Source organism: Galleria mellonella, unplaced genomic scaffold (assembly GCF_026898425.1).
Source record: "Galleria mellonella isolate WM207_F2 unplaced genomic scaffold, CSIRO_AGI_GalMel_v1 utg606, whole genome shotgun sequence".
NCBI lineage: Eukaryota > Metazoa > Arthropoda > Insecta > Lepidoptera > Pyralidae > Galleria > Galleria mellonella.
Window position 1 is genome coordinate 572,734 of NW_026442126.1, and position 27,926 is coordinate 600,659.

Genomic DNA, 27,926 nt, shown 5'->3' on the forward strand with positions numbered 1-27,926 from the left:
TTCGTGTTTCTACCGTGAAGCAGTCGCGTTTGCATGGCTGTGTTTCGGTTTGAAGGGTGGGATATGACAGTGAATTTACAGGGTACAGAGGAATAACACCCGAGTCCTCAGGAATAGCAACGCATAGGGGGTATCGTGGGCGAAACAGTATACCCTGTTATGTCCATGGTACTGCTCATGTCTATAGGCGACGGTCACCACTTTCCATCAGGTGGGCCGTCAGCTTGTTTGTCATTCTAAGTTGTATAAAAAAGTGACAACGAGGTAAAAAGACAGATTTCGATTACAATAAAAATATTTAAAAAATAAAGCTGTCGTAGTGAATACCTTGAGATGAGATACAGGCGAGTCAAACGAGACTCTATCAGTATCAACTTCGAGAGAATTCCTCGTTACATAACGTACATATATAACCCGTTATGTAATTTGAGGTGGAGCAGAGTTGATGTTTATTTTATATAAAGGGATTTTCATTGGAATCCGTGGGTAGATATACAATAAACGGGCTAAAATAGCCACTTTATGTAATTCACATTTGTAATATATTTAATTGACATTAAATTATTTCGTTGATATTGTTTCTTCATCATCACCAGTTCAGCTTATGTCTACATCACTGTTACATGTAGGCCTTCCCTAATGCTTTCCAACAAGTGCGATCCACTGCTTATTACATACATACATACATACATATCATTGCCGTGTCCTTCTCGGCATAGAATGGGCCACCCCTTCCTTTCCCGTGGGTGTCGTAAGAGACGACTAAAGGAACATATGGTCTAGGGATGGACAGCAGCGTCCTTCTTAAAATATCTCAAAAGACCTAACTGCGGTTGTCAACCTGCCTGCCAAACGTGGCAACTACCGGCAAAATCCCCAATGGTAACACTAAAGAAACGCTCTCCAGTCCCTGGCGGCTCCGCTTTTTCTGGCGGGGATGCGGGTGGCTCGGGACTGATCTTTATGGCAATCTATGGGGGAGGCTTACGTCCGGCAGTGGATGAATAATGGCTTAAACACATATCATGCCGTGTAGTTCAGGGATGGAATGGGCTACCCCTTTCTTTCCATGGGTGTCGTAAGCGACTAAGAGAACTTAATGGTTGAAGAATCGCTAGCATCACCGAAGCCTAACTGCGGTAACCAATCCACCTGCCAATCGTGGCAAAATACCCTTTTATGGGGGAGGCTTATGGTAAGCAATGAACAGTTAATGGCTGATATATATCAGCCGTTAATGTTTACCTACCATATTTATTTCTTATAAAATTTTTATGGAAGCTAATTCTATGGAACCGAAACATGGCTACACGATATTCCATGCTCGGAGTCTTTTTGCGTAATAGTATCCGAAACGAGGATATCCGCAAAAGAACCAAAGTGACCGACATAGCCCGAAGGATAAGCAAGCTGAAATGGCAATAGCTTGGTCACATAGCTTGAAAAACTAACAACCGATGGGGAAGAAAGGTTCTTGAGTGGCGACCGCATACGGGCAATCGCAGTGTAGGAAGACCTTCCACTTGATGGAGTGATATGCATTGCAGGAAGTCAGAGGATGCAGGTGGCTTAGGACCGTTCCTTATGGGGGAGGCCTATGTTCAACATTGGACAGGTAACGGCTGAGATGATTCAATTCTAATGCTACACAGTGGCCATTTTAGACAGATCCAACTGAAGCGGTGCTGTTTTCGAAGTGTCATCTAAATAGACTGCCAACAGTCGGACTTAGCGGCTTAGCGTGTCATACGAAGTATATACTGGATTTATTGTATAAAATGGAAGAAAATAAAATTATAAACTTCGCAGTACAGTGCTGTGGAGTTCGTTTTGACGTCGCTGGCTTCGATTCCTGGCTGGATCGATGTAATAATCGAATGTTTTCTAAAGTTTTTTCATCATCATACCAGCCGTTAATTGTTCCTCCTAAGGAGGAGATCCTGAGGAGGGGGTTTTGCCAATAGTTGTCGCGCTTGACAGACGGGTTAGCAACCGCAGTTAGGCTTTGGTGATGTATTAAGTGGGACGCTGCTGCCCATTCCTCGACCGTTGTACGTACGTGCGTGCGTACGTGCGTGCGTGCGCGCCTACTTGCATGCGTGCGTGCGTGCGTGCGTGCGTACATGCGTGTGTGTGTGTGTGTGTGTGTGTGTGTGTGTATATTTAGTAACATTAGTTTTAAGCATATCGTTACTAATAAATATTAACGAATTAAAAAATATTCCAAAATAAAAATTATTGTTATTGTTATTGAATTAAACTGCTGAACCGCTATACCATTACAGTTTAAAAACGAGTACAAAATTTGATTAAGAACGAACTATTTTCCCTACCAACATTTTGGTATTTGATTGTCTATTTAAATTTTTTTTTATATCAATGTTAGCGACGCTGTCTTTTTGGTAGAAATTGGATTGGTACAATAAATTAAATAGATAGTATTTGTATAAAAATCCCACCGTACCCTTTCCATTAAAAAACAAATTGGCTGACGCGAGGAGAATTATACGTTTTCGCCAACGCACAGTTTGTTCATCATTTGCTTTTGTAATTACCAGAATGGTTTTAAAAGGCTTACTATTTTTTACATTATTACAAGAAATATGCTCACCACTGTAATTTCTTAATAGGGGGTTTCAATAGGTCAAAATGCAATGGTAACCTCGGCTGTCTAGCATATATGTAGATTGGGCACCAGTGAGAGATAATATATGTGAGGATGAGTGCAGATCAGTTGGCATACCGTGACGAATTCGACAAGAATTAACCACGATTGCTTCTAGGGGGTACTACCAGAGGGAGATTTTGTACAAAAGTCAATTGCTTGGGTACCTCTGTCCCATTCGTGTTTCAACCGTAAAGCAGTTGTGTTTGCCTTGCATGGCTGTGTTTCGGTTTAAAGGGTGAGATATGGCGTGAATTTACTGGGTACAGAGGAATAACATCTAAGTCCTCAGGAATGGCACCGCATGGGGGGTATTATGGGCGAAACAGTATACTCTGTTATGTCCATGGTACTGCTCATGTACGGTTACCACTTTCCATCAGGTGCGTCGTCCGCTTGATTGCCATTCTAAGTTGTATAAAAAAAAGTGGAAGTCGATCTTTTTTTTTTTTTTTTTATAGAACTTAGAATGGCAAACAAGCTGACGGCCCACCTGATGGAAAGTGGTAACCGTCGCCTATAGACATGAGCAGTACCATGGACATAACAGAGTATACTGTTTCGCCCATGATACCCCCCATGCGTTGCCATTCCTGAGGACTCAGGTGTTATTCCTCTGTACCCAGTAAATTCACGCCATATCCCACCCTTCAAACCGAAACGCAGCCATGCAAACACAACTGCTTCACGGTTGAAACACGAATGGGACAGAGGTACCCAAGCAATCGACTTTTGTACAAAGTCTCCCTCTGGTGAATCTAGTGATCTGCTAATCCGTTATTAATATTTTTCTTCCAGGGGAAAAGGGATTGTTAGTACTACGGATTAGCAACCCTATTAGCAATATACTCTATCAGATCGACCTCCTCGCGGTTTTCCCTGGAAACCATCGTGTTTGATTCATTAGTGAATTTGTCACGATGAGCTAACAGACCTGCTTCATCTTCACCTATCATCCCTCACTGGTGCCCCGCCTGTGTATACCGATAGCGCAGGCGGGGTTACCACTACATTATCATTCATTAAAAAAAAATATTTCCCTTCTCCCGCCATCCGAGAATTATTGGGAAGTTTAATTAAAATTGACACAATGTTTTTGAAGTTATTCTAAATTTAAAAATACTTTTCTTTTAAATAATCATTGACGTCCATCTAAAGTTCAAATTATCGTTGACCAGTAATTATTAAAATACCTCTCTAAACGACCAAATAAATCAAGCGGAGTGATTGAACCAGATATAATTAATAGGTAAACTTTGAAGGAATTATACAAAATTAAAGGATAATGTTAAAAGATGAATTTCCAATATAAAAAGAGATTAATTGGCTAATAAAGAGCACTCGAGAATCCGCTGTGGGCAGCAAACAAGCGCCGTAGTCGCAACGGCACGGCAGTGACTCTACGGCGACCGGCCGGCGATAACGTCGGCGGCCGTGGTAATACTGACTGACGTGACGGTGGAAATATATATTCGAATATGGAACACTAAAATTTAAATCGTTCGAACTATTTCTCGCCGTTCACTCGAGCGTTCCAATTTCGAAATGGAAACTAGGAACGGACTTTTCGTGCGATTGGTATAGTTTTTAAAATTTTGTTTTCGTCGTTTCCACGTTGAACAGTTGGCTGATGTAAAATTCAAGAACTTCGATTGTTTGCTGCAGGATTATTTTTGTGTGATGTTCTGTATTGATTATTAGTACAATTGATGATAGGAACATAGTTCGGTAAGTTGGCATTTTAATAATCATAATTATTAATTTGTTTTTTTTTTTTTTTTTTTTAAAAAGAATCTAGTATACTCTAATAGTTTGCCATATTATAATAGAAGATAAGAATTATATATTAAAAATATGTTATAAAGGCGTCGGTAACTTAACACCGGCTTCGGTTCGGCGGTAAGAGGTGAGAGTACAAACTCTATCTGCTTAGAAATTTTTTTAATCGCACTTGATTGAAAAAAATCTATTTTTTATATTATGAAAATAATGTTATACATTTAATCATATTCTTGTAATTTTAATTGTTTATTAAATACAAAATAATAGATAAGTGTACCATATTTTGTGAAAGATTTTTTTTTTATACCGAAACTTGACATTTCAATCAAGCTGATGATTTACTTAATCGAAAATAGTAACTATTCTCTATCTATATATATATACAAAGAGTAAATATGGACGTCACAGAATACACTGTGCCTCCCGTTGTGAATTACTAGATGCCCCTCATGCATTCACATTCCCGAGGAGAAACATATTATGTTTTTCCACGTAGTAATTTCACTGTTATATCCCACTCTGCATATGGAAATACAGCTATGTAAGAAATGTTGCTTGGTAGCGGAAACACGAGTGAGACAGAGGTACCCAAGCAATGGATTTTTATACAATCTTCAAATTTATACAAAGTGGTTTCTTTTTAATGGATGACAATGGTAGTCTCGCCAACGCTAACGGTATACTCCGGCGGGGCACCAGTGAGGGATGATAGGTGATGATGAAAAGGCAAGTTAGTTAGCCCATCGTGATGAATAAGCCTGGAATTCAGCACGATGGTGTCCTTAAATGGAGCATTAAGTGATAAAAAATAGTTTTTAACACAAAACAATACTTAAAATTTTTAAGTAGGTACTGCAAGTAATATCTTATCTTACTTAAAAAAAAAATATATTTGATTGTTTAATAAAAAAAATCGACTCATTTGTGGTAAAACCAGTTATTGTGATTTAAAAATGTAAAATAATAACAATAACTTTATTGCATAACCGTGATTGTAACAAACTCAGCACTGGAAATTACAGTAAAAGTAAATACGAATTCATTTGTACATTTGGATCAGTTTAAACATTTGTGTCTGAACTAGGTTATAAAACCTGTATCTCAGACAACAGCGCACAACCCTCATTACATAGTATAATAAAATAAAATACTAAACTTTTTTTCATAAAATTTCTATGGGGCCAATTTGTAAGTATATCGTTGGGATAAGACCGTTCACCGACATAACGATTGGAATGATTTCGGTGGACGTCACCCCCCACATTTCGGTCACCTCGTGAGCCAGGTCGAGATATTTTCTCTTTTTCTCGGTTTATTATTATTATTATTATATTTCCTCCAAAAAAAATTACAATACTAAACTTATTATAGATACAAATAATTAAGAAATTATTAAGAAAGAAAGAAAGAAAGAAAAAATAATTTAATTGAAGAAGAATGCGGTCTACACTGTGCGCTTTTACAAAACAAGAACAAAAGATCAAAACAAAACAAACAAAAAACAAAAAATTGTATACAAATAGAAAGCAATTAAAATATAATAATATAATAAGTAATAAATAAACAAACAAACAGTAGGATAACTCTTGAATTATATCATGAATTACAGTGAGAAAACAAATAAATTAAAGTAACTAACACAGTCTAACTAACACGGCTGTGTTTTTGAATGTTTAACATAAACATTGGCTTCTGTTTTATCTTGATACATCAACTAGAAGTAAGCCTATCCAATGACTTATCTACATCTGAAATACACGCATATGAAGTAGCGTGCAAAAGTTAGTTTTTATATAAATATAATAGTTTATATTCTGCACATTGTACAATTATCTAATTATTAATATATTTATTTTTTAATTACTTATCTCTAATTATATCTATAGGCTAGTAGTTGTATTGTTCTATGTTTGTTTTATGTAAGATAATAATAAATTAAGTATATGAATTAAATTATTAATTAAAATAAATTACCAATTATAATTATAAATGGTAGGTAATTATTATTATTCATAAAATTTCTACATACATACATACATATCTGTCACGCCTGTCTCCCATTAGGGTAGGCAGAAACAATGGGACGCCAAATGCTTCGATTCAAACAAACCTCTTTCGCTTCCTCCACATTCATCAATCTTTTCATACACGCTCGCCGGTTACGGGTACTTTTAATTTGGCCCTTCTTCAGCACGTCGCCTATTTGGTCGACATACGTCCGTCTAGGGCGGCCCCTACCGACATCTCCGACATAAAATTTCTGTAGTTGGAAAAAAATTATTCATTATTTAATTATTAATAATAAATTTTTTTTCTGGGCATTTGTGTGGAGACATTCTGTCTATATAATCTAAAACTTGACCAATTAAATTATAGGATAGATTATTTAATTAAATTAATTAATTTAATTAAAAACTGTTTATAATTAATTACTTCTCTCCATCCGAGGGTTGTCTGGAAGAGATCGCTTTTAGTGATAAGGCCACCCATTTGTTTTCTCACTGTGATCATTTCTTGTAATTTGTTTGTATTGTAATCATTTGGAGGAAACAATAAAGTATATCTATCTATCTATCTATCATTACATTTATATTCAAATATATTTGTAGAAAACCTTTTTCTAGACATGTGAGTGGAAAGGTTACTAATATTAGAGAAATATTTTAACCAGAGGGAGACTTTGTGCAAAAGTCGATTGCTTGGGTCCCTCTGTACCATTCGTGTTTCAACCGTGAACCAGTTGTGTTTGCATGGCTGTGATAGAATGGCAAACAAGCTGACGGCCCACCTGATGGGAAGCAGGAACCGTCGCCTATAGACATGAGCAGTATCATGGACATAATAGAGTATACTATTTCGCCCATGATACTCTTCATGCGTTGCCATTTCTGAGGACTCGGGTGTTATTTCTCTGTAATATGTAAATTCACTGCTATATCCCACTCTTCAAACCGAAACACAACCATGCAAACACAATTGCTTCACGGTAGAAACACGAATGTGACAGAAGTACCCAAGCAAACGACTTTTGTACAAAGTCTCCCTGTGGTAAGACTTCTGCAAGATAAAATATTCAATAAAGAGTTTATCTATTTTTTTCACACAATTTTTATTCCTTTTGTCAAAGACGATTTTTTCGGAATAGGACATTACTGCTTACGACATCCTCCAATGTAAGTACGTAAGTATATTATAGAAATGAAGCGGTAAAGACACCATTTTATTTTATTGCACCGAACAATTCCCCATGGATCGGGAAATGGCCGGGAGCAAAGCGCACCGTACATGGCATTAGTTCGAAAATAAAATTCAATCGTTGTTGAATTTACGTGTTCTCTTTTTTAACCTACAAATATAGCTACAGATAGCACATTAGCACATTATCTGTGCCCACAGAGTAAGAACACTACGTTATTTAAGAGTCGCCACTATCCTTATAAATATAATATACTAAATTGGAAAATAATCTATGCAATAATATGGTTACCTAAATAGGTATAGATTAAATATAACTAGATACTTTTTATATTTTAATATAACTAGATAGCATTTATATTATTACCTAGAAAATATAGATCTTCTTCAGAAAATTTTAATAAACTCTCTTTTGTTAATTTATTTTCTTTTTAACGAAATTAAATTTCAACTGACTTAAAAAAAAAAGAGGTTCTCAATTCGGTTGTATTTTTTTATACCTCATAATTCCGTCAGTTGAAAACCGATTTGGAAAAAATCTTTTTTTATCTAAAAGAAATTACTTACAGATTGTTCCATAGACATTTCATTAAAATCGGTTTAGTTGTTTGGTTTTTAAAATAAAATAACTGATTTTGGCACAATTGTGGAACATAATTTTATTATGTGTAGTCACGTTTTTATGTTATCCTTAAGAATTTTATCAAAAGTCATGTCTATAGGCGACGGTTACCACTTTCCATCAGGTGGGCCGTCAGCTTGTTTGCCATTCTAAGTTGTATAAAAAAAAAGGTTAAGAATATTTCTATGAATTGTTAAAAATTCATAAAAAAATGAAACCGAAAACTATTAAAGCAGACAGCATGTTTTTTGCTACACGAAAATAGCTAGGTACGTAATTTAAAAGTTTTTTAATTTAATCACATTTGTTCGTGATCCAATATTACTGGCGAAGAATATAAGTGTGGGCGAAATACCTACCCAGTCTACAACGTTGAGGTGGTTCGAGCGTCGAAACGAAAGTTCACAGCTTTCAATGAATTAAAAAGAGAGAACGCGAGTTTCTAACTCGTGTGCTTTTGTATTTTTCCACGAGCAGTATTTAGTTATTTATTTAGTTGTTGCTCAAGTCATTTCGAATAAAATGCCGTTTCTATGAAATCTATGTAACCAGTTCATTGAATTTGTTCATTCATTAATTATAAACATTTTCAATGCTACATATTTCGTGAAAATAGTGAAGTGATCTCTCCGAATTATAACATTTTGTGTAGTAAAATAAAATAATTTTCTATACAAGTAAACTTAATAATAAGTGTTTTTAAACAGTTATTGTTTTTTTAAATCTACTGCCAGTCGATTGCTTGAGTACCTCTGTCCCATTACATCAAGAAAGCTCGATTAGTTTCGCCCATGATACCCTCCATGCGTTGCCATTCCTGAAGACTCAGGTGTACTATATAATACCTATACTCTATTAATTCACTCCCATATTCCACCCTTCAAATCGAAACACAGCCATGCAAACAATTGCTTCACGGTAGAAACACGAATGGGACAGAGGTACCTGAGCAAACGATTTTTGTACAAAGTCTTCCTCTGGTTAAATGCACAACAATATTATAAAATGTCTATATTGTATTATCGTTTAGAACAGGAGTCATAAACTTTCAAATTGGACACGATATTTTCCATAAAATAAGACAATAACACAACACATTGTTGTTTACTAGTTACAAGCAACAATTTAAATTTGTTGTGTGCATTGTGAAATAAAATGGTTTGTCGCTTGGCCTTTGTTTTATTTTTAATATGGTAATAGGCAACTGCAGGTTAATAATAATACAATTTAACAAGTTAATAATACAATAGTCTTTGTGGAGTATGGGGTTCTTCTTCGATGTAGTGAAGGCCTTCGACAAAGTCTGGCACGACGTCTCGATCTACAAGCTGCACAAAATGAGAGTGTTGGACAGGCTTGCGCACATAATACGGATCTTCTTGTCCAATAGATCCTATTGCTATCACGTCAACGACGTGCGTACTATCAGAGCCGGCGTCTCTCATGGTGCCGTTCTCTGGCCTACTCTTTTCGCGTTGTATACCAATGACATCCTACGAAAATTCCAGAGGGTGATTAGCGCGTTACGCTAATGACATAGCCCTGTATACGGATAGTCCGTCGCCAAAAGCAGCGGTCAATAGGCTGCAGGAAGCTGCCGACATATTGGCCAGTTCGTTTAGAAAATGGCGCGTCGAGGTCAACCCCGATAAAAGCGTACTTTACAGTCAGCCGCAGGAACACTCCACCCGCGCCGATCCAAATGTTCGACATGACCATTCCTTGGGTTGGGGAGACGAAGTACTTCAGTGTCACGTTAGACTCCAAACTGTCGTTTGCATCTCACATCAAGAAAGTCCTAGGCAGAGCCAACTTAATACTGGGCCGCCTCCATTCCTTTTTCAAGAAGCGCAGCAAGTTGTCGCTGAACGCGAAGCTGGCGCTGTATGCTTGTTCGGAATTGCTGCTGCTTGAAGTTGATTTCAAATAATGGTTGTGCGTGGAAGAAAGTGCCTTGAAAAACATACGGTGGAAGACCGCCACTCGTCCAGATGGTTGGGATGGAGTTTTAGTTTGAGACGAGTTGTACGGTGATAACAATCAGTAGCAGGTATCAATCCGAAAAATTCGTCGGAGATTCTCAATTCCTCTGATTTCATTGTGGCTATGTTACATGTTTATATTATCAATTTGTCACTTCGATCTACGTAATTCTAAAATACCTGGGGGGGGGGGGGGACACCTTGTCAGGTTGACCTTCATGTGATCTTCCCTGGAAACCGTCGTGCTGAATTTGTGGTGTATGTATCATGATGGTCTAACTGACCTGCCTTTTCATCTCACATATCATCCCATACTGGTACCAGCGTATACCGTTTGCGCAGGCGGGGCTACCAATCCATTTATTTATTCCTTATTGCATAACAAAACTTCGTACAAGTGGCGAGCTTAATCCATTGTCGTCCATTAAAAAGAAAATTAAAATACCCACCTGTTTATTATTAATTTAAAACGACAGACGAAAGCTGTGTTAAAATTTTAAGCGTGCAAACAGAATTAAACGTAATCCAGGATTAATGCAAATCACGGAAACTGATTTAATTATTTTGCATCAATTATTAATTAAGTCATCGCAATATTGTATTATCGATATGCAGTATTCCGGACAGTAATTAATCATTTTAGTGGATTAAAATTGGTAAATTTAAAGAAATTATGTTGAGTTCAGATTTTTTTTGGTTGCTCATAATATTTCAGAGATAGATAGATATTCTTTATTGTTCCCTACAAAAGATTACGATAGTAAACTTATTGTGGATAAATTCAATTCAATCGTTTATTGTATTTTCGTGTTGTAACATTAAACATAACGTTTAAACATTAGAGGTACAGTATCAATATGAACCTTGGAAAGGCACAGCAATCATCTTAATAAATGTTACATAAAAAACTCAAATACATAGTGTATAAATACTTTTTATTTTATAAATTAGGATGAAACACGTCCAAAAGATTACAATAGTAAATTTATTATAAATACAAACAATTACAAGAAATGATCACAGTGAGAAAACAATGGGCGACCTTATCGCTAAAAGCGATCTCTTCCAGGCAACCTTTTGTTGCAGAGGAGATAAATTCACTTTTGCTTACATTGTTTCTAATTGTTACTATTACTATATGTTTTAGTGCAATAAAGAAAACATATATATTTTGTTTATTTTGTAATTATATTAGTAAAACTGAATTAACATTTTCAAATACTCGTGTTATAGGAATGAAGAAGTCTTGAAATGAACAGGCCAGATATCTGTTTATTTATTTATTTATAGGATCGCCAACATAAGCAAAATATTTCAATACAATACACTGGTGGATTATGACTAACTGTTCTTACATTAAGAGGCAACCACAACATGTTTCTTTTGTCTGAAAGGATATACTAATAGATCAGTTCCATAGAATTTTTTACCAAACTATCTAGTTTTGTCACAGTTGAAATCGGTTGGTTTGGCAAAGCCCAAACAATCTTTAATTATATTTGAAAGGAAACGCTTCCCAAACTAAATATATTAAGAGACAAACAACCGGACTGGGGATATAATAATTTTAGATAAAACAATATCGAACTAAAGCCATAGCGAACTGTAATCACTCGGCCTGAGTGGTAGCAGGTGCGTTCCCTCAAACAACCATTATTGGAACTATAATTGTTATTGATTTATAATTTCAAAGTGTATCGGCTTGGGAACACAACTTCGTGCATTTACATAAAGACTATATTACATTATGGGACTGATGATATAGTTGGAATTATGTTTTAGTACAGAAAATACATTTGTCTTACATTTTTCAAGGCAATTATCCGATTTGGTGCAATTTTTGCCTGATGCCGGAAGAGACTTTGAAATAGACAGATAAAAATTATGTTTTTGCTTCTTCTAATTATATAAATATAATCTCCATATGGGATCATTAGAAATGGTCGTACGAAGTGAAGGTAATTATGTAATGATTTTTTCTTTTAATTTGTATGTCGCAGTTAAAATGATTAATAAAAATTCAAATGTATTTTTATTTGCTAAAAGAATATGAATGATCTCTGTGGTGACGAATTAATAATAATAAAAAAAGATCTACTTCAATTCTGGAAAAACTAGTTATTTTCATTTAAAAAATAAATTACTGAAATGAGTTTAATAAATGTTTTATGGCACCAATCTGTAAATATATCTTTCCAGATAAAAAAAATAATTTTCCAAATCGATTCAGAACTGACGGAGTTATGAGGCAGTAAACAAAAAAAAAAAAAAATACAAGTGAATCGAAAATCTCTTCCAATTTTGAATTTGGTGGAATATGGGTGATAACTGATAACAGAACGGTGAACCGGCATCTTGTTTACCATTCTAAGATGCATACATTATGTATAATTATATATAATTTTTCTGTTATTTGACTTAAATTTGGCATTCTATTTTGTTAATTTATTAATTATTCATTTTGTATATTAATTACTTTTTGACTGAAATTGTTTATAAGTAATTTACATATCGACTGCCTATAATGTATTGGACTTACTATAATACACTGTAAACTGTAGGTATTATTTTTTTTCCCAAACATGCTTGGAAATATGAGCATTATTTTGACAATCTTCTACGAGATAAATTAAAGTTGCCGTACTGGCCAGATACATGCGGGCAGCGGCCGGCAAAAATTGTATGAAAATCCATATCTATCGTGTTTTGCGGCCAGATAAATTACTATGTAAACTCATATTTGTCCTGTAATTTAAAAATGGGATGACCTTTTGATGGACTCACGTATGTGTGCCTCGGCTACGCCTCGGCCCATATTTGAACGTTCGTCCATCAATGCCTGCAATCAGTTGCTGGCCGTTGCAGTAATGTACTAATAATAATGAATATATAAATAGAAATAATAATTTTAATTAATTCTCTCTGTCCTTATGTTGTCTGGAAGAGATCGCTATTTAGCGATTAGGCCGCCCATTGTTGCCTCTTTGTCTTGCTTTTATGTAATAAAGTTTATATAATTAAATATCAATTTTGTTTATTTACATATTGTTAATAATAAAATAATCTGTATCATTCTTTAAAAGGAATAATGAATAGGTTTTATTCATTCATTTATTCAAAAATAAATAAAAACATACTGTTTATCGACCTGTAATGAAACATTATTTTGTGTAAATCTTAAACAAAATATTAGATACCATTTTGCTCTATAAATGTCGTATTGAAACAAATTCCATTTCATCTCGGATAAAGAAAAATCGCTTGGTTCCTGGAGAATGCAAATTAATATTGTGTCAAGGGAGTTCTAGCATTTGGTATGGGCTTATTACTGTGGACTCACAGGTTTGTTTAATTATAAATAAATGTGTTTTATTGGAAATTAATTTCCAATTCGAGTCCGCATCAATTATGCCCCTTTAATTTGATCGCCACTTTTATTATTTTCGAAATATTAAAATTTACGCTTTTTTATTTTACAACACAGGGGGCAAACGAGCATGCGGCTCATCTGATGGTAAGTGACTACCGCCGCCCATGATCACCCACAACACCAGCAACATTGTAGGTGTGCTGCCATCCTTTTAAAAAGGAATATACTCTTTTCTTGAAAGTTATGTTGTTGTATCGGTTCGGAAATACTGCTGCTGGAAGTTGATTCCAAAAAATGGTTGTGCGTGGAAGAAAGTGCCTTGAAAAACGTTCATTTAATAATTATTACCAATATTAAAATATTAACATTTGCCGTGTAGGTAATGGCATAGAATAGCTCACTCCTTCCTTTCCTGTGGGTGTCGTAAGAGGTGACTAAGGAAGCTTATGGTAGAGAGATGAGCATGTTTCAATTATTTTTTCTCCCACATGTTATGGATGTTTTCTCCCACGAACATTCAAGTTATGAAATGAGTTTCCTGCAGAGGTTTTCTAATATATATCTATATGAAATTAAATATGAATTTTCATCGTGCCTCCGATCAAACTGTTATTAAATAACTCCTCTCCATCCAAAGGTTGCCTGGAAGAGATCGCTCTTAGCGATAAGGCTGCCCTTCTTTTCTCACTGTGATCAATTCTTATAATTGTTTGTATCTGTAATAAGTAAATTATTGTTATTTTTTAGGAGGAAATAATATAGAGTATCTATATAATTCATTTAAAGTGTAAAATTTTAAAATACATTAAACTAGGTTACACAGATTTGATAGACATGTTTTTTTGTTCAAAGTGACCAGTTACGTGCCCGTGTTACGTGTCACGTATGAAACCAAAAACTTTGATTCCATATGTGACAGTTTTGGAAACTGTATCGAAAGATCAATACCGTTGAACAAAAGTTCGGTCGCACGTTACTCTAACTCGTCTTTGAAAAGAAAGCTAACTAGTGGTTGTTAAAATGATTATGACGATACGAAATGTGCTTAACAGAACGTTTTTAGTTGTGGTTTTATAGAAAACTGCAATTAATGCGATTATATAGGCCCAGGGGTTTCCAAACTTATTTTGTCTACTGTCCATTTTGAGAATAAATTTTTTCAAGGCACTTTCTCCCATGCACAACCACTCTTTGGAATCAACTTCCAACAGCAGTATTTCCGAACCGATACGACAACATAACCTTCAAGAAAAGAGCATATTCCTTTTTAAAAGGCCGGCAGCATACCTGCAATGCCGTAGGTGTTGTGGGTGACCATGGGCGGTGGTAGTCACTTACCATCAGGTGAGCCGCATGCTCGTTTGCCTCCTGTGTTGTAAAAAAAAAAAGAATAAATTATTTTATAACGCCCCCATTTTTTCACCTACTTAAAAACCACTATTAGTTCAAGATCAACAAATCACCCCCCAAGTCTCTATACAACGCCATTTTTTTTCTGGGTCTCTTACTTCTAGGCTTGTAGCGACCATAAGGGGGCATTATCGCCCACATTGGGAAAGGCTGATTTAGGTAAACATATTATTAAGGTCTATAGACGACGGTTATCACTTTGCATTAGGTGGACCGTCAGCTTGTTTGTCATTTTTCTTACCGTTTTCTTACTATTACCAGAGGGAGACTTTGTACAAAAGTCGATTGCTTGGGTACCTCTGTCCTATTCGTGTTTCTATCGTGAAGCAGTTGTGTTTGCATGGCTGTGTTTCGGTTTGAAGGGTGGGATATGGCGTGAATTTACTGAGCACAGAGGAATAACACCTGAGTCCTCAGAAATGGCAACGCATGGGGGGTATCATGAGCGAAACAGTATACTCTGTTATGTCCATGGTACTGCTCATGTTTATAGGCGACGGTTACCACTTTCCATCAGGTGGGCCATCAGCTTGTTTGCCATTCTAAGTTGTATAAAAAAAAACCTTGTTAGTCAATTATGTTAAAATATTTTTTTGTTATATAGGAAAAGTAAATAAATTTAATTTTTTATGTAACCTACCTGTGACATGCTTCGGGTGGCACTTGCCGCTTGTTTATTGTCACGGCGACCTACATTTTGCGTCGAAGAAAATTGGTATTGTATTGTCCCGTTTAATACCATCATTTAAATAAGTGTAGTTCACAAATAGAGTTTGGAAATTATCTGCTAGAATAAGGTACGGTTTTCAGTCAGAAGAAAATTAAAGAGCAATCTTATTCTGCCACAAAGAATATTAAAACTTTAACATAAATAATAGTAATAATAATAGAGAAAAAGAGAAAATATCTCGACCTGGCTCACGAGGTGACCGAAATGTGGCGGTGACGTCCACCGAAATCATTCTAATCGTTATGTCGGTGAACGTTCTTATCCCAACCAGTCTGGAACATCTCAGATGGTTGGGATTCCGAGGCGGCTCACTCCCGGGAAAGATGCAGAAAGCGGTGCTCTTAGATACTGTCCGCATTGTACGTCGGTTTCTCTCCCTGGGGCCCTGAACCCCGGCCGACTGTGCTTCTGCTGGGGGTTAGTTGTCATCTCCTCTCCTTAAGAGGGGAGATGAGAATTTGTGTAAAAAGTGAATAATAATAATAATAAATGTATCGGAATTACACATACATATTGTAATAATCCTTATATATATATAATAAAAAATCGAAAATACCTCAGAGTTTGAAGAAGAAGCTCTTAAACCAGTGCGTGTTGCCAGTGATGACTTATGGAACCGAAACATGGTCCTACACCATTGCCCGTAAGCAAAAGCTACAAGTTACTCAGCGGGCTATGGAGAGGGCTTTTTTTTATAAGTGATGATGGAATGGTAACCCCACCTGCGCTATCGATATACACCGGCGGGGCACCAGTGAAGGATGATAGGTGAGGATGAAGCAGGTCAGTTAGCCCGTCGTGACGAATTCAACAAGAATTGTTCACGATGGTTTCCAGGGGGAACCACATGGAGGTCGACCTAACAGGGCATATTGCTAGCAATGGGGCTGTCAAACTCCATTGCTAACAATCCTTTTCTCCCCTATGGAGAGGGCTATGCGCGGAGTTTATTTGCTTGACTGAATTCGAAACGAGGATATCCGCAAAAGAACCAAAATAACTGATATAATCCAAAGGATAAGCAAGCTGAAGTGGCTGGGAATGGCAGTGGAAGTGTTTGGGTTGGTCACATATTCCGAATAAGCGACAATCGATGGTGAACGAAGGTACTTGAGTGGCAACTCCTTACGAGTAAATATAGTGTACTTACCCCCTACTAGATGGAGTGACGATTTCAAATGCATTGCAGGGAGTCAGTGGATGCAGGTGGCTCAGGACCGATCTTTATGGCAGTCTATGGGGGAGGCTTATGTCCAGCAGTAGACGTATAATGGCTGAAATGATGATGATGGAAGCTTCTGTATTTGAAAGCAGTAGTTAGTCTTCGAATGTTGGCAGTCTTTTTTTTTATACAACTTAGAATGGCAAACAAGCTGACGGCCCACCTGATGGAAAGTGATAACCGTCGTCTATAGACAGACATGTGCAGTACCATGGCCATAACAGAGTATACTGTTTCGCCCATGATGCCCCCCATGCGTTGCCATTCCTGAGGACTCAGGTGTTATTCCTCTGTACCCTGTAAATTCACGCCATATCCCACCCTTCAAACCGAAACACAGCCATGCAAACAACTGCTTCACGGTTGAAACACGAATGGGACAGAGGTACTCACGCAATCGACTTTTGTACAAAGTCACACACATACTGATGGTAGCGGTATTAAACAAAATAATTCTATTCAGATAACTAGTGAATACTGAAGCAACTTTTTTTTTGTTAAAGTCATTGTCACGTCATTTATAGAGGTTTCATTCTACTGTCTCCCCATCACTTATGTGTTCCCTTCCTTCCATGTCATTATTCACATAATCCATCAATGTACGAATATTAAATTCCGCGACCTTATAAACGGATATATTTTTATATCAAATACGAATACGTCATTCTTCTTTACATTTTACATTAGCTCTGTTCCACGGTTTTATCCGCGTAAATCAATACATAAAGTATTTTATGTGTTTATTTAGTATATAATCTATCCGTAGACCAAATTTTATTAAAACCCGTTCAGTAGTTTTTACACTTACACTATTTAGCAAATTTTTTTTGTTGCGTTTTTCATTGGGTAAAAAATGTACAAATTTTTTTTATACCACTGAGGTGGCAAACAAGCGTACAGCCCACCTAATGGTAAGCGGTTACCGTAACCTACGAACGCCTGCAATACCAGAGGTATTGCGCGCGTTGCTGATACTGAAGAAATCTCTTTATCCTCCTTTTGAAGAATTCCATGCTTCCAGTTTGTTGGAAAAATCTCGGCATGGAGCTCATTCCATAACCTGAGTTTTCGTAGGAGAAAATATTTCTGAAACCGCGTTGTACGCTACCATCTAGGCTGTAGGGTATGAGAGTGAACTCACTATCAATTGCGAGCCGTACGATGGTAAAAAGTGGCCGTGGATGTCATATTCGACAAATCCTTTGAGCACAATCCGTTGTACAAGCGGTAGAACATATAGAGTAAGGCAAAATCTCTCTTAAAAGTTAAGGATTCGATACCGTCTGTAGTTAGATACATATTCAATTTAAGAATAAGAAATAAATATATGGTTTATTTATTTATTTATTGAAAAACCAACAGCTTACAGTTTATAGCTTAAAACAATAACAACTTATCTATATAAAAAGCCAATAACAGGTTTTCACTGACTTAGCGATATAAATTTGTCGTGGCTAGACTAATTATAAAAAATTAGTTCTATTAAATATGTTTACGATTCTAGTCTCCAAATGAGTATGAGTAACCTAGAATTGTAAACCTTCTTCTCGAAGTCGGTTACAAGTATAATTACGTCATTGTAATCACGAAACACATTTAAAATTAATAAATTTACCCCAAGTTGGCAACTTTTGTCTGATAAATTAAAAGCGGCGATAATAACACCTGGTCGTCTTTCTAGCATCTATTAAAACTTGGGCCCGGTTTTCGGAATCGCAAAATAAAATGTTAATTTCCATTTTGGGCTTTAATTAACGTGGGGTAATTACTGGATATCGCTGTGGGACGCTTACGGGGACGCGTCATATTGACTCTTAATTTGTTTTATTGCTGCAAATGGCAAACAATATTTATTAATGGCGTGAATTTACAAGGTACAGAGGAATAACATCTGTGTCCTCAGGATTAGCAACGCATGGGGGGTATCGTTGGCTAAACAGTATACTCTGTTATGTCCATGGTACTGCTCATGTCTATAGGCGTAGCTTGGTTATTCTGTTTGATAATAGGTACATATATAACAGATATATATATATATATATATATATATATATATATATATATATATATATATATATATAACACTTATAAGTACAAACAATATTTGTTTTATGCTCGGAACAAACCCATGATAATTGAAAGATGAGCCACTGACCAAGGTCACAATTCAGTGACGTCATGATAATCAAGACGTCATCTAATGGAAAGTGGGGACTGTCGCCTACAGATATGAAAGATACCTATGTATAGTGAACATATAAATCCTACTTCTTTTTTATTTATATCTGCCTTTAACAGTCCACTGCTGAACATAGGCTTTCCTCATAAGAGGGCTGTTGTCAGTAGTTGCCACGCTTGGCAGACGAGTTGGCAACCGCAGTTAGGCTTTGGTGATGTTTTAAGAAGGAACGCTGCTGTCTATCTTTCGATCATTAAGTTCCGCTAGTCGCCTCTAACCATACTCACGGGATAGGACATGATTTATTCTATGCCAGGGCAACATAGTCATTTATTATTATAATTTATTTATTTATTTTATCAACTGATTGAGCTTTATAGCCTCTCAATACGATTACTTAAGAAAGCATCAGTACAGTAACACATATCGTCACCTTTATGGTAAACTTACGAAACTGAAAAACATATATTTTACAGGGGAACGTTTTGAAACATTAGAATGCAAATAACTTGTGACAGAATACTACTGTAAAAGACCATGCTAACATTTTAGTTTTAAAATTCTGTTTTTTATTGAATGCGCTTAATTAATTAATTATTATTATATTACAAGTATCAGAAAGAAATGCATATTCGTTACTTTGCACCTTCATACGTGAGAGTTCCTAGGTATTGAGTTATACAACAACAAATCTACGAAAGTGGCAGTTTCGTAAGTTGCCAAAGAAAATAATTTATTTTAATATCTGGCAAACTAACGAAAATGCCACTTTCGTAAATATACCAAGGTATAAATCACGTGTTTTGGAGAGAACTTCAGTTTAAATAACAACGTTATAGCAATCATTCATGTAAAATAACTAAATTATGATTGAAAAATTGATAAAATAATTATTGAAATTTTCAAATTAAAGTGTTTATTAAAGAAAATACTATAAAAATATGCTAAGTAAGTTTACTTTGGGTATATCACAAAAATATGGAGATTCGAGCTACTCGATTTCTTTAACCGTTAGAGACAGAAATTTGAAAATAAGCCATAATAAGTAATATGACGCAAAATGTAGATTTTTAAAGAAATGTCAAATTTGAAAAAACTGCAGGTTCGTATGCCATAGAGGTGACGATATGTGTAATTAAATGGAATTATATTAATCAGATTTAAATAAAAAACATAACAATTATAGAAATAACATCTATATCTCTGGATACAAACACTATAAACAAAACAATTCACTTATTATATTACAAGTACTTGGTAAGTAACTCTGCGGAGTGGGGCCCTGGTGAGCTGTAATACAGGTATTCTTATACCTATCTCAGGCACCAGTCTCTCACAATTATATTTATAATTTGATTACTTCAATATAAGCATGTCTCATTGTATCTCACTGTGATAAATTGTGAAGAGAAAATAAATGTATTTATTATTACTATTATTACTGTGTGGTCATCTGATCAAACTCCAGCAATTTTTTTTTTGATGGGTGAAAATGGTATGGTAACCCCGCCTGCGCTAACGGGATACGCTGGCGGAGCACCAATGAAGGGTGATAGATGAGAATGAAAACAGGCCAGTTAGCCCATCATGATGAATTCATCAGGAATTAACCATGATAGTTTCCAGGGAGAACCGAGCGAGGAGGTCGACCTGGTTGGGTATATTGCTAGCAATGGGATTCTCAGTCTCCAATACTAACAATCCGTTTCCCCCCAACTCCAGCAAGTTGGAGGCAAACACGTCTAATTGCGGACACCGGCTCAAAACATTATTGAGTAGTTTCAATGTAGGAGAGAGACGTGCTTGCTTTTCCAACTCTGTTCATCTTAACGGAATACCAAGTAAGTGCTGTCTACGTGCTCGCACGTAGACACTGGACGCTCCTATTGATATTGATACCAGTACGGTTTGGCTACATTATTCCCCTGTATTAATTTTAAAACATAATTAAATTTAATTTCCGTCTCACTACAAGTGTATTGTAATACAACATACCCAATAAAAACATACTGGGGGGAAAGGGATTGTTAGAAATAGTTTGGAACGGCCCCATTGCTAGCAATACAGCCTAACAAGTCGATCTCCATGCGGTTCCCCCTGGAAACCATCGTGGTTAATTCTTGTTGAATTCTTCACGACGAGCCGACTGATCTGCTTCATCCTCATCTATCGCTGGTGCTGTGCCAGCGTATACCAATAGCGCAGGCGGGGTTACCATTCCATTTTCACCCGTTAAAAAAAATAAAAATATACACGGATATATATGAGAATAAGACATCTTAAAATATGAGGGGTTTTAAAAAGAGCAGCAACAGGGACCAAAATACTATATTTTCAATAAATGTTTTCTTTCTTTCTTTCTTTCTTTTGGAAATTGTGACTGTCTGCCTGTTTATGTATGTAACAGCATTACGCAAAACTACTGAATTATCTATTTATGTATATATTTTACAGTTTATTGCACCAAGTAAAAAAATAATAAATACAGTAATTATAAATGAGATGTGATACAAAAGGCGGTTTAACGCTAAGCAATCTCTTCCAGACAACCTTTGGGTAGAGGACATTGAGAAAAAGACAAAGGGTAGGTGACGCACTATTATATAAATACTAATGTATACATAAACATACACATATTTAATAGAATACATACAACAGGAGAGAATGATGTAGGAAAACGAAGAGAGAACACAGCAAAATAGTACTAAAGGGAGAGGTAGTAGGATTTAATAGAGATATTGAAGCTAGTGAGAGTTTTCTCAGTTACAATGTCGTTATAGTCGGTGTTCCTGAAAGTCAAGCTTACACGCGCACAAAGCAGCGGGCAAAAAGCTAGTTTATAATATATTCGTTATTTGCAAGAAGATTTTATTTCATAAAAAAATAGCTTTCAAGTACAACAAAATTCTTATGAAAGCAACGCAGCGTCAACCCTATCTATAACAAAGGAAAAATAATACCTCTTTATAATCGATGAAGATATCGTGTGACAAACGAAAATAAAAGTCAATCGACAACCTTTAAATGCCCCTTAAAAATAGAAACCATTTGGGTGCGTTTCTGAGTAGCTGATAGATTTTTCTTTGTTTTTTTTTTATACTACTGCCGTGGAAAGCATACGGCCAACTTGATGGAAAGTGATTACCGTAGCCTATGAACGCCTGCAATACCAGGAGCAAAACGCGAGCATTGCCAACCCTAAAGAAATCTCTTTATTTCTTTTTTGAAGAATCTCATGCTGTAGCCTTTTTTTATACCACTGAGGTGGCAAATAAACAAACGGCCCACCTGATGGTAAGTGGTTACCGTAGCCTATGAACACCTGCAATTCCAGAGGTATTACGCGTGCGTTGCCGACGCTGAAGAAACCTCTTTACCCCCCTTTTGAAGAACCCATGCTGTAGTCTCTTAGGAAAACCTCGGCAGGGAGCTCACTCCATAACCTGAGCGTTCGTGGGTGGAAAAATATCTGAAACGTATGTAGCCAGTTTAATGCGTTGTTCAAGGAACATCCTAGAACTTAAATTTCCGAATGATTTGGATTAAGGTCTTAGATGATTTAAATTGATCAAAAACGTCAACATAGGGTTGTCACGATCTTCCGTTACGTATTTTGTAGAAAAAAAAAAACCTTTAAATATTGATATAAATCAATATTTTCTTTTCGAAGAATAAGTGATTGTTTTCTTTTTCGTTTCAGTTACCGTAATATGAATTATGCAGAAATGCTTAAGCACCGTCCGCTTCGAATAATCACTTTGACATTTGCGGAGAAATAAGGTCATTTAAATGTTATCCATTATTAATCCTCCATTACTATTAAAAATGCTGACTGTTTATGTAATACTTCTTGGGTCAGATATCTATAAGGTTAACATTTACGCGATTTCCTTTGGAAACCATTGCGGTTAATTTTTTATTAAATGGTTGTTTGGTTAGTATTATTTTGTTTAATTCCGCTATCATTAGTATGTGTGCGACTGCCAACACTCAATGTTTGACCACCACTATTATTACCAAAAGTTCCACAACCTTCCAATTAGCCATCACTTTCCGACTGCTATTGTTACCTCTAAACGAGACATTTTCGGGCAAATTGTTAGAATGCTGCTCGGAGCCTAATGTTAATCATTCAGCACCCATTTATGTTAGCGGAATTAAACAAAATAAACAAAATAAACAAAATAATTCTATATATATATATATATATATATATATATATATATATATATATATATATATATATATATATATATATATATAAGAAATAACCAGTGATATGGACTTCTGTAAGATAACAGTCTTAGTTCAGTAAAAAATTTTTTGATTCATCACGATTGGACGATTCACACGTAGGCTTATACCGACAGCGAAGATGAGGTTACCATTTTTACCATCTCATTAAAAAAGAAACTTCTTGTATTTTAATGGCTCAGCCGATGATTGGCTTTTGGAATATGGAGTACGTATGTGAGACGGAGAATATTTACATACTACTTTTATCAACCGACTTTAAAAAGAAGGTTTTCACATCGGTTATATTTGTTTTATAATTGTTACCTCATAACTCCGTTAGTTCTAAATGGATTTGGAAAAATCTTTTTTATTTAAAATAATAAACTTACAGATTGATCTCAAAGAAATTTTAACAAAATTGGTTGTGTCATTTAGTTTTTAGATAAAAATAAATGGTTTGGTCAGAATTATAATTAAACTTTTTGAAAATAAAAAGAAACAGTTGTGTTTCTTGCCCGTTCTTCTCGGAAATTGCTTTTCGATTTGACGGTATTGAAAAAACTTACTATTCAGAAATGTTTAAATCTAAGTTTACTTGAATAAACAGATTTCTTTTTTTCAATTTAAATCAGTTTTTTTTTTCTGTGGGACTCAATCTTTTATTATTAATTAGAAAGTTATATTAATTAGTGTTTGCATAGCTGTGTTTCGGTTTGAAGGGTGGGATATGGCGTGAATTTATAGGGTACAGAGGAATAATATCTGAGTCCTCAGGAATGGCAACGTATGGGGGGTATCATGGGTGAAACAGTATACTCTGTTATGTCCATGGTACTGCTCATGTCTATAGGCGACGGTTATCACTTTCCATCAGCTTATTTGCCATTCTAAGTTGTATAATTTTTTTTTTTAATATTATTATGAAAATAATATTAAAATATCCAAATCATGTTTTATTAATGGTTATGTGATTAAAAATTCAACTCAGAGCGCCTTCTACCATATTATTTGTTAATCCCACGTCATTTAGAATATCATTTCATATAAAAATAATATAGAAATATTATTCTGCCATTACCAAAGCAGGGATATAGGCGTGATGTGTTTGTAATTGATCGATGTGTTTGTTACTTGTAAATTATTCATAATATTTTTATATTTATAAGCCAATTCCAGAAGTTCATAATTTATTCATGTTATATGATGTGATTGAACGCGAATTAATAACTATTGAGCTTGTAGGTAAAAAAAGCCAATTTCATCTGAATTTTATTATTATATGAAATCAAAAATCATTATTAAAGCTGAAAATCAGTGTTTTGTTCCTTGAACAATGTTACACGCTGAGCTTTCGACCTTTTTGTATTGCTGCAGATCACACATAATAACACAATTTTATAAATCTTATGTTGTTTTATGTATTATCTATTCTTATGTACATGTTGTGTTTAATTAGTAACAAACAAATAAACGATATATCTATCTATCTATCTATCTATCTATCTATCTACATTAGTATATCCTATGCCGGTCAAGCGTGGAAACTACTGGCAAAACCATTTTTTTTTAAACATCTATGTAAAAACATTACTCAGTTACAATATTATTATATAAGTAAGATGTAAAAGTTTTCAAAGACGTTTACATGTATGTATGTTTGTTACTCATTCACACTTAAACGACTGAACAGATTTGAATGACGTTTAGTGCAGGGGTAGATTATATCCTAATTTGAGACACAATAATATCAGTCGAACTGTCCACTGCTCAGGTACGGTACTAAGCCACCTGCATCCGCTGACTCTCTCCAATGCATTTGAAGTCGTCACTCCATATATTGGGGGATTGTCTCATACTGCATATTTCTGTATGTGGTCGCTCAAGAACCTTTCTTCTCTATCATTTGTCAGTTCTTCGAGCTCGAAGCTAGTCTAGTCTAGCTAGTAATGGGCTAGTAGTGACAAGCCCATTACTACATATTTCAACGTGCTTATCCTTCGGGCTATGGCAGTAAATATAGAATTGTGCTGAGTTATCCTATATTTAATCAACTATTTAATCCAGCGTTCAAGCTCTACAAATGTGTTTGTTCAGCATTACAAAGGCTTCCTGTCGGTCAGTTTATCACGAACTAAATCAGCACAGACCAATTAGTGAACGAAAAGTCAAAGAAGCCGCTAAATTAAAATTACAGAACCGTCGATAGCAGCCCTCGCCGCTGAGTGGTTCGATTCAATTTAAAACCCCCTTAAAATGTGCAGTTGTGAATGAAAAATAAATATTTACTTATAAAATATGGCGTGGTGAGTGGCGGCGGTTGAAAATGTGATTAAAACTGACAAGTGGCAAAGAAAATTATAAAATTTGATGAAGTAATCCAATAATTAATTCTTGGGTTTCTAGAATAAATAGGGTAGAGTTTTAATTGAAATAGGCAAAGATTTAAGTTGAGAGTCTAGGTCATTGAAGCCTCAAGGTCATAAAAATCTTTGTCACATTATTGTTGTTTCTTTTAGAGGATAAATACAGGGAGACATTGTACAAATGTCGTCTGCTTGGGCACCTCTGTCCCATTCGTGTTTCTACCGTGAACCAGTTGTGTTTTCATGGCTGTGTTTCGGTTTGAAGAGTGGGATATGGCAGTGAATTTACAGGGTACAGAGGAATAATACCTGAGTCCTCAGTAATGACAACCAATGTGGAATATTATGGGCGAAACAGTATACTCTGTTATGTCCATAGTACTGCTCATGTCTATAGGTGACGGTTACAACTTTCCATCAGATGGGCCGTCAGCTTGTTTGCAATTCTAAGTTACATATAAAAATTGTTCATATCTGTTAATATAACTTGTAACAAATAAATAAATAAGTAAATATATAAATGAATATCTGGTCAAAAACCCATACTTGTATTCAAATGTCTATCTCTGTGTTATGTTTCTATTGGCATTCATGGCGTCCCTTCCACTCTACCAGCCCTGAAGGCAAAGGTTATGGTATGCTTTCAAAAATTCCATCGACTGTATCAGTATTTTATTTGCTAGACACGTATTTTTAAGGGTCGCTCGTTATTTTTTACCTATTTGTTATCGACAGAACTATAAGAAACTATTATTATGTAATAAAAAAAAAACACTAGTGTAATATATATATTTTTGCAACTTAAAATGGCAAACAAGCTGACGGCCCAGCTGATTCAAAGGATGTATTGGACAAGCAAATGACTTTTGTATAGTCTCCCTCTGTCGGTGAGTTGTGAAAAAAGTGCTTGTAAACAAAATATTAGAAGCGGCTCAGACATATCTAGAGTCGGGTTCAATACATTTATAACTTTGTATGTTAGCACACTAGATTTATAACATTGATTTGGCTTTTGCTGTTATAATGTTATAATTATTTTTAATGAATAAATAAATAAATAAAGTATAGTTTAGTAAGATTATGTTTATTTAAAATTTATGTTAATTACAGGTAGTCTATTTATACCGGTGCAGCGACACTTGGCAGCACGAGGGGTGCTTCTTTAACAGGTATGTGAATTTTCTAACAAATAGCTATAGTTGTTAATCAATTAATAATTTATTTGCAATATTATAGACCGGTATTCGCGGTGTGGTCCCGGCATAGAAGGGGCCACCCCTTCCTTTCCCGTGTAGTAAGAGGCAACCAAAGTAATTTAATTGTAGAGAATAGGCAGTAGCGTCCCTATTTTTTTGATGGGTGAAAATGGAATGGTAACCCCGCCTGCGCTAACGGGATACGCTGGCGGAGCACCAGTGAAGGGTGATAGATGAGAATGAAAACAGGCCAATTAGCCCATCATGATGAATTCATCAGGAATTAACCATGATAGTTTCCATGGAGAACCGCCAGGAGGTCGACCTGGTTGGGTAGAAGTAGCGTCCCTATTAAAACTTCATGAAAGCAGCTTAATTTTGGTTACCAATAATACCATCTGCCAAGTATGGCAACTACTGGCAGAATCCCTCAATGGCAAAGGCAATTTATGGTGGAGGCGTATCTTAAGCAGTAAATAAATAATGGCTTATATGTTGATGGTAAATGTAGGTATAGTTAACAATTGGATCTTTATATATTACTCGTTTATATGTAATTAGAATGATATGTTTTGAATGATTTTAAATCATCATGACTTCTGTATTGTTGATTAATATAAATAATTAAAAATGAATTTGACATATGTATATAATATTACGATGCAATTGACACTGTTTATTGCAGAATTTATTTATTATAATTTATTGTTATTATTATAGTTATTGGATGGTTGTAATATTCAAGTTAATGTAATGATTTTTGTATGTTCATACCTTATTTCAGACACAATGTACATTGTTTTTTGAATAAATGACTAATGACTAATTATAATTAACCCCACTTATTAAACTTCAGGTATTTAAACCTGAAGTTTCAAATTTGATACCGGGGTTATAAATCGCATTGGGCGCCTACAATCGATTTTATTTTAATATTCGGCTGTTACATGTTACCAATGTTTTTTTTTTTTGAA

At 35.4% G+C, this 27,926-nt stretch overlaps 1 protein-coding gene across 1 annotated transcript in view; it reads left to right on the top strand.

The window, feature by feature from the left end:
• Positions 1-4,079: 4,079 nt before the first annotated feature.
• The window catches only part of LOC113519309 (uncharacterized), a 133,776-nt gene continuing 109,929 nt past the window's right edge, over positions 4,080-27,926 (top strand). The window contains exons 1-2 of the mRNA XM_052899632.1: positions 4,080-4,393; positions 26,867-26,925. The gene's annotated coding sequence lies outside the window, so the exon portion shown is untranslated. The remainder of the gene's footprint in view (positions 4,394-26,866; positions 26,926-27,926) is intronic.